The sequence below is a fragment of the Lissotriton vulgaris genome, chromosome 2_1, assembly GCF_964263255.1.
Source record: "Lissotriton vulgaris chromosome 2_1, aLisVul1.2, whole genome shotgun sequence".
Lineage (NCBI taxonomy): Eukaryota > Metazoa > Chordata > Amphibia > Caudata > Salamandridae > Lissotriton > Lissotriton vulgaris.
The window spans coordinates 2,131,766,010-2,131,780,949 of NC_141687.1; positions in this window are offsets into that span (position 1 = coordinate 2,131,766,010).

The window sequence follows — 14,940 nt, forward strand, 5'->3', positions numbered from 1 at the left end:
GTGCTGTGCCCCTCCCTCCACTAGTTTTGCTTGCCTGCTTCTGCCTCTCCGCCATCCTCGCCTTCGCAGTCTTCCTCAGGTCATACCATCTTTTCTTGATGTTCTCAATGGAGCGCTGGGTGACCCCGATGAATGGGTGAAGATGCCTTCAAGGGAGTTTATTTTATGCGTACTTAATTATTTAGACTAATTTTGGGAAGGATCGGTTAGTGATCCTTGTTAAGAATCAATCAAACACTGTGGAGTTTCAATTCAGTTTAAACAATTTGTTTCAACAAGACACAACATACAAAAAACAACACAAGGTGTATTAGAAAAATATAATTTTATCAAAATCTTTTTAAAGAAATCACTTCATATACAGATAAGTGAACAAACAGAAAATTAGGACTGTGGGTACACACATAAGTAAATTAATACGTGACCCAACAGAACCTAAAAACACCTATCCCAAATCACACTGAATAAAACAAGACAGGGATAAGATGAAATGTCGACGTTTCGGTTTCCTATGAGTTAATTGCGGAAACCATCTTCAGGACTGAAGTCAATTGGGATCTGTATAGAGAAAATTGCAATCTGACTTCCTAACGCTGCCCGACTATGATTGCTTGAGGGCTGCCACGGTCTATTTTCAAGGTGGAACCGCTTCTATTTGGTATGTTAGTTGACTTCTTGACTTTGAAAACAAGTTTGTGGGCTTCGCTGTATTGATGCTGGCTTTTATTTGAAAGGAGGGAGGTTTCTGGCCACACCTGTTGATAAGCGGTATGTTGAATGAAGTTGTAGCTTAGACGCGGTGAACAGAAACTAATACCGGTACATAGAGAAGTTTGGCCACACGTGGAGAATTCAGGGACAGTTGTGCAATCAACCATACGGCGATAATCTAATAAAAATAATGGAGGTAAATTGCAGCGTGGCAAATAATTAGTTCAAGGTGACTTATCGCTGTTCGGCGGTATGTGAAGCAGTGTGTACAGCTCCAAGCCTCGCCGCAAGTAGAAAGTGAATTTCACGGAAAGTATTCCAGTAACCATGCGGTCGTGGTCTAGTCAGGACAGCAGTGGCAGAGTGCTACGCAGCATGTAGTCAGTTCAGAACAACTGACCCCGATGGCATTGATCTTGCTCTGAATAGCAAGCTAGATCTGTCTCTTCTGTGATTCTGGCACATGGAGGGACTGTTTGTCAAGCAACTTATCATGGTCCTTGGTGACTTCTTCGATGAGGACCTCCAGCTCCTTCTTGCTAAACTTCTGTTTTTGTTTTCTTTCTGCTCCCTCCTTCTCTCTCTCCTATTTTGCCATTTTGCTAGGGTTTTTTTTTTTAAAAGAGAGGCTGTGTTGCTCATGGCTCCTCTGCTCAGCTACCTGCCTCACAGTCAGCTCCAGGTTCAGTGCAGCTGCCTGGGTGTCGCCACTTCCTGTTTGGGAGGTAATTGGGATGCACAGGATTGGATGATTCAACAAATTCCGAATTTTTAAATTAATGAATCGGTATTTACCGATTCGGAATTGGATTCGGTATTTACGAATCGGTATTGGGCTTTCTGAATTTTTTTTTTACCAATACCTTCCGAATCGCTTTTTTTTACCGATTAGTACCGATTCGGTGATTTTTTATTAATCTTTACATACATCCGAGATACCGATTCCTTAATACCATAGGTAAAATTTGGTATTAGGGAATCGGTATTTCACGTTTACCTACATCTATCCCTTTGTGCCTCATTCCAGGGCGGTACGGTGAACGCAACTGTGGGTTGATTGTAACCGGATTGTCTGGTATGACTCATATCATTGTGCACCTTACATTGTAACTCATTCCATGGAAGTATGGTGAACCCGACTGGGGGTTGATTGTAACCAGATTATCTGGTGTGACTTGTATCATTGCACACCAGATGTTGAGCTTCATTCCAAGTAGGTAAGGCAACCCCAACCATGGGTTGATTGGGACTTGATTGTCTGGTGCGACTCAGATCATCGTGCACCAGATGTTTGCCTCATTTCCAGGTAGGCATGGTGAACCCAACTTTTGATTCATTGGGACCGAATTGTCTGGTGCGACTCCAGACTTTGTGCTTCATTTCCAGGGAGGAACGGAGACCCCTCTTTGTGACTCATTGTGACCAGATTGTCTATGTATCACTTCCCGTGGGGTGTGGAGATAGCTGAACCCCCATTCACAGAGTTTTCTGTCTTTCCGGCAGTAAAGCGAATCAAATGTAGTAAGTGACTAGGCTCAGGAACACCTTCGAGAGCGGTTGGATGCAGATTGAGAGACTGAGTGACCCCTGTGCTTTTCAGAACTGGGCTGTTGCTGGAAAACAAATTGAGGGACAGCTTTATTGAACTGGGACAGCTTCTAGCTTGTTTCTGCTCCGCATAAAGTTGGTGAACTTCCTGAGTGGGGACCAACCCCCCATTTGTAAACTGTTGCTCGGTTACCCTGATAGTTGCTACAGCCTGCTCCAATGGGCCCCTGTCTAAGTGCGATTCCAGTCCTAAATCTGGTATAGTAAGAGGTGTTAATTTTTTTACTTAAACTTGTGGGCAGAGTAGTGGGAGGGGGTGACAGAGAGGTGTGGGAGGGATTGTGCCACGGGCCCACATTCATATTATCAATTGACCTGCTGGATATAATTTGCGAGCCTGTGTGTTACGAGTGTACTCCCTACCGACTTGCCGATATCCTTTGCACCCTATTACAGTACTGTGTGAGTGTGGGAGAGTGTGTTACATGAGAACAACTTGCTACTAGTTGCAGCAGTGCGGATTTACTTGTTTGTTTAATTGCCTAACAAATACTCTTTTTTGACATTGGTTTTACCCGTGCAGCCTTGGCCCACGGTGCTGCTGAACAGTATTATAAATTCCTGTGAATGCACATTCCTGATATCATTGTGACCTGGGTTGCACCCTAGAAATGTATGGATTTGAATTGTGCTCTTTGCCAGGGCGGCCACAGTTGTCTGCATAATACTGATACCCTTTTAACACTGTTGAGCCCAGTACTCCTAATAATATTTCTAAGTGTGATTTATACCAAAAAATACATGATGTTCATGTTGTGTTAATTAATGTGTGTGTTGAATACTATCTTTATTTAAATATACCACGTGTAACGTCTCTTTTGAGATGCTCAGTGTTTTTATTGTGTGAGAGTTCTGTGCCAATGCTTTACACATTGCTTCTGTGATAAGCCTGACTGCTAAGTGCAAAGCTACCCATGGGGGCGCGCAGGTTTTAAAGTGATTGTAATGAACTAATCCTGACTGGAGTGGTAGGCTCTGCCTGGCTTGGGAAGCACCAACCAGAAAATACCAGGTCCAACACACCCACTAGATTTTTGGGATTTTGAGACCCAAGGTTTTTGGGTCTCTGCTATGAGTGAGTCTCACTAACTGAGCCTTACTCCCTATAAGCACTGTTAAACTGGACTTGAGTGCTAACCACCAGTATCCAGCTTTTAAGTAAGGTCTGCTGCTGCACAGTTTGGATAAGAGGTTCTGTGGACTGACTGCTTGGGACTAACTACCACATTCTAACTAAGCCCAGTGTCTGTGCATGGGTAGCTTGTAATAGATGGGGCCTTTTGTACATTGATTTTAGCCTGTGAATACCTTACTATTTAAGTAGGCACCCAAAAAAGAAATGCTCTCATTTGTTTTTTACTATAACACTTTGTAGTGCATTATGGTGAGTTGATATCATGGGTGAAATTATAATTATGCTGCCGTAATCTTGGTAATTTTGAATCACTCTTTTGATGCAAAATTATCAAACATTACGCATTTACGCCCCTGCAGGTAATTATGAGTAATTTGGCACAAAAATCCTACCGCAGGAGCACAGGAACAACAAACTTAGTGAGTGTGAGTGTCTGCTGTCTGCTGCTGTTTATATTCTATTGCATTTAGAGCAATTTTCTTTTCATTTGGATGCAAAGGTGCATTTTGAGCTAGGAAGATAGCTCTAAATGTAACAGAACACAAACAGCAACAGTCAGCGCCACTCGCACCTGAAGTAGCACTTTGTAGTGCTTTATGAGGAGTTGATATCAGGCCTGGTCAAAAGTCTAATTATGCTGGAGTAATCAGAGTAATTTTGGTAGTTTTGTGTTACTCTTTTGTTGTAAAATTACCATAAAATATGCGATTACGCTCCTTCAAGTAATTATGAGTAATTTGGCACATAAATCCTACCATAGGATCACAGGAACACCACATTTAGCGAGTGCGAGTGGCTGCTGCTGTTTGTGCTCTATTGCATTTAGAGCTTTTTTCTTAGCGCATAATGCATCCTTGTGTCCATTTTGGACATGAGGGTGCATTTTGTGCTAGAAAATATCACTAACTGCTGGGTAACACCCATCGTGCAATTCTCTGCAATCTCTTGTAATTATGCTGTAATTTTGTATAATAACACTACAGCATATTATGGAAGTTACGCCCACCCCCTAGTTTACAGTGCTTCATTGTTTTTACATTGTAAGTGAAATCAGCTCAATATATCAACTTCACATTGGCTTAACCTAGAGAAAAGATTTAGGGACTGATTTAATTTTTGGCAGTAAAGATACTCCACTGCTCTATCCGCCGAGCATAGATGTGGGGGACCTTTGATTTAAACCTCTTTGACAGCCCAGTGGAGTAAGAATCATCAGAGGCAAACCTGTAATTCAGCTCACCTGATTTACATTAGCAGAATTAGAGGTTAGTTTTCACTGCCCGTCAATGCCAGGACAAACCTGATGGTAAAGGACTGTGAAAACTGTTAACTGTTCCCCTATTGATGGGAGAGTGCTCTCATGGCGAAGGCGAGCATGTCTTTTTGGATTTTCAGAAACAAAATACTGCGTCAGGATTTTCTTTTTGAAAATACAAATAACCAAGGTGATACCGACAAGAAATTGTGGGGTCCTAACCTCTTTTACAGCCTTTATCCTCCGAGAAAAGGCCAGTTTCCTGCTAAGAGAATTAGCCCAGGAGTGCAGCACTCTCTCAATTCCCTCACTTCAGAACTGTGAGAAGAGTGTGTGCCGTGGGGGAAGAACCTGACTTTTTGTTGATGTCGTCATACCCACTTTTCAGTGGTCCCAAGGGATGGCTAGGGCCTCGAGGGTGTTGCTGTGAATCTTCCCTTGCTCTCCATGCCTTTGTTTGTGGGGAGTGGGAAGCACACAGTGCTACGGTTCCTGCCTGCTCTGACCACTGTTGGGAAAAGAGATAACAGTGACAAGTGAATGGGGAACTGACACAGACTGTGAGAGGTGTCGTGCCTTCTTTGCCATCCCCAGCATAGAGGTCATAGATACCCCAATTGGAGGTAGAGGCACCTACTTACTAAGTAAACATGCATTAATATGCACAGTGTAAAAATGGAAGGAAAAATCATGAGAGTCCCGTGGCCCCATCAAAGAGAGTGCTGCAGGTCATAGGCATAACATCTCATTCTATAGGTCTATGAGGCTTAAAATATTTGCATACGTTTTTTGTGTTGACCGAGGAGGGCGGGGTCACTGCAGGAAGTTCAATACGGTGTCAGAGGCCATCCTGGAGTTGTGATGGTCTCCCCACTTCATAATCCCAGAGGGACCCCTTCAGTTTCTCCAAACGACACCTGCCAGTGGGCCAGAATTGTTTATACTGCATCCCTTGTGTTTCGGTAGGTTTCGAGGCCAGTCCGGTTTTTAGGGGTCTAGACTGCCTGGTGTGCAGACCATTGGAGGTGACTCTAGCGCAGGTAACTCGGAGTTCATTTAAGAGGTGATGCTTTAATTAGCTGCACCCCCTGTATTTGTTAATTTGTATGTAGTAATTTGTAGTGTGCATATAAAGTACTTTTCTTTTGAATAAGAACATATAATGGCTAAACAGTGATTTGAATGTTGTCTGTTGTGCTGCTGAGGCCTGAGTTTCTAGTCCACAACACCTTCACTGAATAAGACTTTGAATGCTAAGCCTCACTATCCTGACAGTGCTAAAAAGGAGTATCCTGGGTTCTCAGTTGTGAGTTTTGCGATACAGGGGACCCAGCATAACAGTGGAGAAAATCCCTACTTGTTAAAATTGGCGCCCACTACCACCTTTCTGTTCTGGGAACACTATCACCTGGTATTCTTTAGAGACCCCTTCCTGTGGATGTGTATATCCACTCTTTTCACATTCTTCCCAATGTTCACGAACATTAGGATGAGATTTAAGAAAAGAGCCCTACAGTTGGGGTAGAACCACCTCGCCATGAGAGGTATTGCAGGGAATCCAAAGGCATACATGAGAGCTACAGAAGTAAGGCAGAGATGCATGCAGAGGGTGTTGGACTTGGCCCTTTTTGCAGGGTTATCCCTGAACTTTTTTACTTCCTCCTGTATTTTCTCTGACCTGTTTTTGTTGGTAATCCAAATGCTGCTAGTGGGCTTGCAGCACTGGTTGTGCCACCCACAGAAGCAGCCTTGTAAAATGTGTCTAAGGCCTGCCATTGCAGAGCCTGTGTGCAGTCTTTTACTGTCATGCTGACTGGGCAGGTGCACTCACTTGCCAGTCCCTAACCCTTCCCTTTTCTTCACATCAGACACCCCTATGGTAGGCCCAAGGGCAGGGTGCATTGTACGTATAAGGTAGGACAAGCCCTGATGTGTGTGGCAGGTCCTAATAATGAATTACAGCCATTTTCGTATTTCACTATTGCAAGGCTAGCTGTTCTCCATAGCCCTGAATGGGCAGTTAGATTAAGTTTGAGTTTTGAGTTTTAAAATACTTGTAAAGCGCTCATACACCGGCGGTTTCTTGGCGCTACAACTAACAAGATCCAGGGCTAAAAAGGCGAGGAAGACTGTGGGGATTTAATTAAAAGACTTTGTGAACAGGTGGGCCTTGAGTTGTTTCCGAAATTGCGGATACAGGGTGATGGACCGCAGATCCAGGGGAAGGGAGTTCCAGAGGATCGGGGCGAGGGTAGAAAATTTCGAGCCACCCCACTTCTTTGTCCGGTAGCGTGGGATGGTAGGAGGGATTGAGAAGACGAGCGGAGTTCCCTGGTGGGTACGTAGGGGGTGATCTCTGAAGAGATAAATGCTGGAGCCAGGTCCAGGCGGGCCAAGAAGGTAATGGATGCGAGCTTGAATTGAATCCGGGCTCGTACCGGGAGCCAGTGTAGGGATTTCAAGAGGGGGGAGGAACGGTGGAACTTGGGAAGATTGAAGACCAGGCGGGCCGCCTGGTTTTGTATCTGCTGCAAAAGCCGTAGGCTGTATGCAGGGATGCCTGCATACAGGGCGTTGCCATAATCCAGGCGGGACACCACCATGGCCAGGGTGATGAGTTTGAGAGCTGAGAAAGTGAAGAAACGGGACACCCTACGTATAGTACGTAGTGAAAGGAAAGAAGAAGAAACCATAGCGCTAACCTGGGAGTGAAGGGTGAGTTGAGAGTTGAGTTTTATGCCGAGGGTTTTGACGGAGGTAGAGGGTTCAGGAGAGGGACCAAGAGAGGGAGGCCAGAAGAGAGAAGATTATTGCATGTTATAATCCTAACTGACTCAGGGAACACAGTAGAAAGTCGAGTTTAGTATGCCTGAACTCAGAATGATAAAATACATCTTTTAGTGAAGTTGGTTTTACCATTCTATGTTTGAAAATATCACTTTTAGAAAGTAGGTATTTTCTTGTCTAACTATACAAAGCCTGCCTCTGCTAGGTTGTGTATTCCTTGTCTGGAGTTTGAGTGACAGGGCTGGGGAATTCCAGGAGACAGGGTAAGTCCTCCCAGTGGTGAATAGAGAGAACTGCATCTAGATGGGAGGGAGCAGTTATACCTGGGACCTGAATAGGACTGTGCCTGCCCCCTACAGTCCTGGTTCCACTCCCTGTGGTGTGTCTGATGTCTCTGCTCTGCACTGTGAAAGTAGAGAAGGAATCATGTCAACAAAGTTCTCCAGGGCTGTGCTTTCCCTCCACAATGCTGACTCCACCTCGTGTGGGGCGACTGATGTTTCTGCCCTGCACTGTGAAAGGAAAGAAGAAGTCATGTAAACAGAGTGCTCCAGAACTGGTTTGGACTGGGCAAAGGCCCCTCTGCCCTTAGAGGACAAAGGATTTTGGCGTATAAATAATGGGACCATGATCCCAAGAAATTAGATCACTTTTGGACTACAAGAAGAAACCTCTGCTGAGGAGAGGAACCTGAAGAAACTGAGGAGAGACTATTCCTAAGCTGAAGTGCTGCTTAGGGGATTGGCCTGCAGTGGTTGCCTGACTGCCGAAGAGAGGAAAAAGAACTTTGTGTGCTTTACTTTTAACTTGTGAAGGATCACCAAGTGCTTGGAAAAGAGCTTGCCTCCTGCTCAAGTCTCAGGGACAACAGACTTCACTCCCCAGCTCCCCAGAGTTCTTTGGAAGTGCCTGCTGCTGTTTTGGGGCTTCTGAGGGACTGTGTGTTGCAAGGAGCTGGAAGCGTGACTCAACAAGGTAGAAGCGTGTTGGCGTCGGTACTGCTGCCGTTGCATCTCTGAACAAGGGTGTCTCCGCTGGTGCTGTCGTATTGCACCGCATTGAGAGAAACGTCTCGCAATGAAGAGGAAGCGTGTTGCGGTTGCTGCTGTTGCTGCTGCCGTCGCACTTCTGAACAAGGGTGTCGCCGCTAGAGCTGTCGTATTGCACTGCATCAAGAGAAGTGTCTTGCATCGAGGAAAAGCGTGTTGCTGTCGCTGTGGCTGCTGTCGCATCTCTGAACAAGGGTGTCCTCACTGTCACTGTCGCATTGCACCACATCGAGGAAAGCGCCTCGCATCCCCAGAGCAGCGCGCCGCCACCAGAGCTGCTGCCGTCACATTTCTGAACAAAGGTTTCATCACTGTAGTTGTCCCATTGTGCGGAAGCTTCTCGCAACCATCGGAGAAGAGTGTCACAGCTGAAGATGTTACCATCGCATCGCTGAACAAGGGTGTCACCGCTGCAGCTAACTCATCGAATTGAGGCTTTTCGCATCATTGTAGAAGCATGCCGCATGTGGAAGATCTTCATGTCTTTATTTCTTTGCACAAGAACTTTGCCGCATTTCCATCGCTGCAACATTACTTGTTGTGGATACGCAACGTATCGTAAGGTACATTGGCGCAAATTGTTGCATCTTAAGAACTGAACTGAACAAAGCTAAAACTACCATTTTTGAGTAAAGTATAGTGGATTTCTGTTGTTTAATGGTTTTGTGTTAAGTCTATATGACAAAAACATATTTTTAATATACAACTGTGTGGTGTCCCTCTGTAGTGTTGTCACTCGGTTACTGTATGTGGTCACACATGCTTTACACACTGCCTCTGAGATAAGCATGTCTGCTAGTGCCAAGCTATCAAGGGGGTGAGCATGGGTTATTTTAGGAGTGTACCCCCTTACCCTGACTAGAGGAAAGGGTCCCTATTTGTCACAAGTACCTAACTGTGCCAACTACCGAACCCCAAATCTAACAGAGGGACTATTGAGGAAATGCAAAATTGCAGTTGTACACCATGAACACAAATGGTTGGGTGCAGGGGCTGCAGTGGTACAGCAGCACACAGAGGGAATGCTAACAAATGACGGTATATAGAGGTAATATAGGATAGCTGCAGGGTAGAGAAATGTGTTTACAAAGGTATTATTGGCACCCCATACACGAACTGCAGGGGTGTGGCAGGATGGGAACATGGCTGGGGAACATCTACCATCATATAGTCACCCATCAAAATAATAAACTAATACACCAAACATCATAAATCCATACAAACAATATTATACATCCACTCACGGGCCTCATATATCCAAACTTTCACCATTACACCCACCATCATACATTCACATAAATAAACATCATACACTAACACACTATCTATTAGATGTCCACAAACCACCCACATCATAATTATTATATATGTTTATGTATATATATATATATATATTTGTTTTTTTCCGTGTATATCTATACATATATATATAAATATAATGTGACCAAGCCCCGTCCGCGGGGCAAAACGCGTCATGGAGGGCACTTGCTCTGCACTATTCACTGCCTATTAAATGCACTGCTTCAACTAAAATATCGTTGGTCTCTGGCTCATCTATCTTGATCTGATTGGGGAGATTGCTGGAGGTCTGCGCTCGCCTGAACTGCGTCCAAAGCAGTTGTGAGTTTGCTGTTTCATATATATATATATATATATATATATATATAAGACCGAAACGCGTCAGGACTGGCAGGAATAATAAAAGCTACAAATTCACTGTGCGAGTGCGCCTCCTTTGCTCCTCGGCTGGGGGAGAGTGTGAAGATATGTCAAGCGGCTTGGTTCCGCCACGGAGGAACGCACCACCAGCAAGTGTGCCAAATCTGCCCGTCCCTGAACCTTGTCTTTTGTCCGTGAAAGCGAAAGGGCAGATGGCACTACCGAGGATTGTCTTCGGTATGGATCCGAACAACTTTGAAAATGGGTTGGATACGGAGCACAAGTAAAAGCGGAATTCAACAAACACCACAACATTACTAATTACGAGGCACCGCCCACTGAAGGGTATGGACTAAAGCTGCCAAAAGAACTACGAGTTCCAGGATGCCTTCTGAACTGTAATTGCGCCCACCAGAGGGCTATAAAATAAATTGAGGCAATTATCGGGATTTTGTGCAGCGCCGCAGGTGCATGGCTTACCTTCGAGAAAGGTCTTTGTAAGACTGAAACGCGTCAGGACTGCCAGGAATAATAAAAGCTACAAATTCACTGTGCGAGTGCGCCTCCTTTGCTCTTCGGCTGGGGGAGAGTGTGAAGATGTGTCAAGCGGCTTGGTTCCGCCGCGGAGGAACGCACCATCAGCAAGTGTGCCAAATCTGCCCGTCCCTAAACCTTGTCTTTTGTCCGTGAAAGCGAAAGGGCAGATGGCACTACCGAGGACTATCTTCGGTATGGATCCGAACAACTTTGAAAATGGGTTGGATACGGAGCACAAGTAAAAGCGGAATTCAACAAACACCACAACATTACTAATTACGAGGCACCGTCCACTGAAGGGTATGGACTAAAGCTGCCAAAAGAACTACGAGTTCCAGGATGCCTTCTGAACTGTAATTGCGCCCACTAGAGGGCTATAAAATAAATTGAGGCAATTATCGGGATTTTGTGCAGCGCCGCAGGTGCATGGCTTACCTTCGAGAAAGGTCTTTGTAAGACCGAAACGCGTCAGGACTGCCAGGAATAATAAAAGCTACAAATTCACTGTGTGAGTGCGCTTCCTTTGCTCCTCGGCTGGGGGAGAGTGTGAAGATGTGTCAAGCAGCTTGGTTCCGCCGTGGAGGAACGCACCACCAGCAAGTGTGCCAAATCTGCCCGTCCCTGAACCTTGCAAAAACATAGTTGATGGACAGAATGTAGAACAATGTCATACATTCACCCCAGTACAAGGATCTGGGCCTAAATCCATCGTTTTTTTGCACTCCACACCACCCTGGGTTAGACACTGGCTATATGCAAATCAGCTCTGACCCTGTGCCCCATGGGAACAGTCCAGTCCGAACTACCAAGCCATGTCTTTCCCAGACCGGAATCAAGCATCCAAGGACCGGTTTCTGGCTATCAGCCTTCATTCAGCCTGGATAGCTTGACTCCAGTGGTGTGGAGAGCCTGGGACTCACGTCTGAGTATACCCAGCACACTCGGGGTGAAAATTGCAAAAAACACAGTTGATGGACAGAATGTAGAACAATGTCATACATTCACCCCAGTACAAGGATCTGGGCCTAAATCCATCGTTTTTTTGCACTCCACACCACCCTGGGTTAGACACTGGCTATATGCAAATCAGCTCTGACCCTGTGCCCCATGGGAACAGTCCAGTCCGAACTACCAAGCCATGTCTTTCCCAGACCGGAATCAAGCATCCAAGGATCGGTTTCTGGCTATCAGCCTTCATTCAGCCTGGATAGCTTGACTCCAGTGGTGTGGAGAGCCTGGGACTCACGTCTGAGTATACCCAGCACACTGAGTATACCCAGCACACTCGGGGTGAAAATTGCAAAAAACACAGTTGATGGACAGAATGTAGAACAATGTCATACATTCACCCCAGTACAAGGATCTGGGCCTAAATCCATCGTTTTTTTGCACTCCACACCACCCTGGGTTAGACACTGGCTATATGCAAATCAGCTCTGACCCTGTGCCCCATGGGAACAGTCCAGTCCGAACTACCAAGCCATGTCTTTCCCAGACCGGAATCAAGCATCCAAGGACCGGTTTCTGGCTATCAGCCTTCATTCAGCCTGGATAGCTTGACTCCAGTGGTGTGGAGAGCCTGGGACTCACGTCTGAGTATACCCAGCACACTCGGGGTGAAAATTGCAAAAAAACACAGTTGATGGACAGAATATAGAACAATGTCATACATTCACCCCAGTACAAGGATCTGGGCCTAAATCCATCGTTTTTTTGCACTCCACACAACCCTGGGTTAGACACTGGCTATATGCAAATCAGCTCTGACCCTGTGCCCCATGGGAACAGTCCAGTCCGAACTACCAAGCCATGTCTTTCGCAGACCGGAATCAAGCATCCAAGGACCGGTTTCTGGCTATCAGCCTTCATTCAGCCTGGATAGCTTGACTCCAGTGGTGTGGAGAGCCTGGGACTCACGTCTGAGTATACCCAGCACACTCGGGGTGAAAATTGCAAAAAACACAGTTGATGGACAGAATGTAGAACAATGTCATACATTCACCCCAGTACAAGGATCTGGGCCTAAATCCATCGTTTTTTTGCACTCCACACCACTGGCTATATGCAAATCAGCTCTGACCCTGTGCCCATGGGAACCAGTCCAGTCCGAACTACCAAGCCATGTCTTTCCCAGACCGGAATCAAGCATCCAAGGACCGGTTTCTGGCTATCAGCCTTCATTCAGCCTGGATAGCTTGACTCCAGTGGTGTGGAGAGCCTGGGACTCACGTCTGAGTATACCCAGCACACTCGGGTGAAAATTGCAAAAAACACAGTTGATGGACAGAATGTAGAACAATATCATACATTCACCCCAGTACAAGGATCTGGGCCTAAATCCATCGTTTTTTTGCACTCCACACCACCCTGGGTTAGACACTGGCTATATGCAAATCAGCTCTGACCCTGTGCCCCATGGGAACAGTCCAGTCCGAACTACCAAGCCATGTCTTTCCCGGACCGGAATCAAGCATCCAAGGACCGGTTTCTGCCTATCAGCCTTCATTCAGCCTGGATAGCTTGACTCCAGTGGTGTGGAGAGCCTGGGACTCACGTCTGAGTATACCCAGCACACTCGGGGTGAAAATTGCAAAAAACACAGTTGATGGTCAGAATGTAGAACAATGTCATACATTCACCCCAGTACAAGGATCTAGGCCTAAATCCATCGTTTTTTTGCGCTCCACACCACCCTGGGTTAGACACTGGCTATATGCAAATCAGCTCTGACCCTGTGCCCCATGGGAACAGTCCAGTCCGAACTACCAAGCCGTGTCTTGCCAGAAACCGGTCCTCGGAAGCTTGTTTCTGGTCCAGGGAAGACATGGCTTGGCAGTTCGGGCTGCACTGTTCCCATGAGGCACAGGGTCAGACTGATTTGCATATAGCCATGTCTGAACTGGGGTGGCAGAGTGGGCTAAAGAACGGTGATGGATTCAACCCAGATCTTTTGACTGGGTGTGAGTGTTTGATTGATTCAGATGCTCCGTCCATCACCACCCCCTTTTGTACCGCTTTTGGCCGCCATAAGTGTGGCAGGGTATACTCAGACGTGAGTCCCTTGCTCACTTTGCCACTGGATTCAAGCAAGCCGGGCTGAAGACGGCTGGAATGCCAGAAACCGCTCCTCGGAAGCTTGTTTCCGGTCCAGGGAAGACATGGCTTGGCAGTTTGGGCTGCACTGTTCCCATGAGGCACAGGGTCAGACTGATTTGCATATAGCCATGTCTGAACTGGGGTGGCAGAGTGGGCTAAAGAACGGTGATGGATTCAACCCAGATCTTTTGACTGGGTGTGAGTGTTTGATTGATTCAGATGCTCCGTCCATCACCACCCCCTTTTGTACCGCTTTTGGCTGCCATAAGTGTGGCAGGGTATACTCAGACGTGAGTCCCTTGCTCACTTTGCCACTGGATTCAAGCAAGCCAGGCTGAAGACGGCTGGAATGCCAGAAACCGGTCCTCGGAAGCTTGTTTCCGGTCCAGGGAAGACATGGCTTGGCAGTTTGGGCTGCACTGTTCCCATGAGGCACATGGTCAGACTGATTTGCATATAGCTATGTCTGAACTGGGGTGGCAGAGTGGGCTAAAGAACGGTGATGGATTCAACCCAGATCTTTTGACTGGGTGTGAGTGTTTGATTGATTCAGATGCTTCGTCCATCACCACCCCCTTTTGTACCGCTTTTGGCCGCCATAAGTGTGGCAGGGTATACTCAGACGTGGTTCCCTTGCCCACTTTGCCACTGGATTCAAGCAAGCCGGGCTGAAGACGGCTGGAATGCCAGAAACCGGTCCTCGGAAGCTTGTTTCCGGTCCAGGGAAGACATGGCTTGGCAGTTCGGGCTGCACTGTTCCCATGAGGCACAGGGTCAGACTGATTTGCATATAGCCATGTCTGAACTGGGGTGGCAGAGTGGGCTAAAGAACGGTGATGGATTCAACCCAGATCTTTTGACTGGGTGTGAGTGTTTGACTGATTCAGATGCTCCGTCCATCACCACCCCCTTTTGTACTGCTTTTGGCTGCCATAAGTGTGGCAGGGTATACTCAGACAGGAGTCCCTTGCTCACTTTGCCACTGGATTCAAGCAAGCCGGGCTGAAGACGGCTGGAATGCCAGAAACTGATCCTCGGAAGCTTGTTTCCGGTCCAGGGAAGACATGGCTTGGCAGTTTGGGCTGCACTGTTCCCATGAGGCA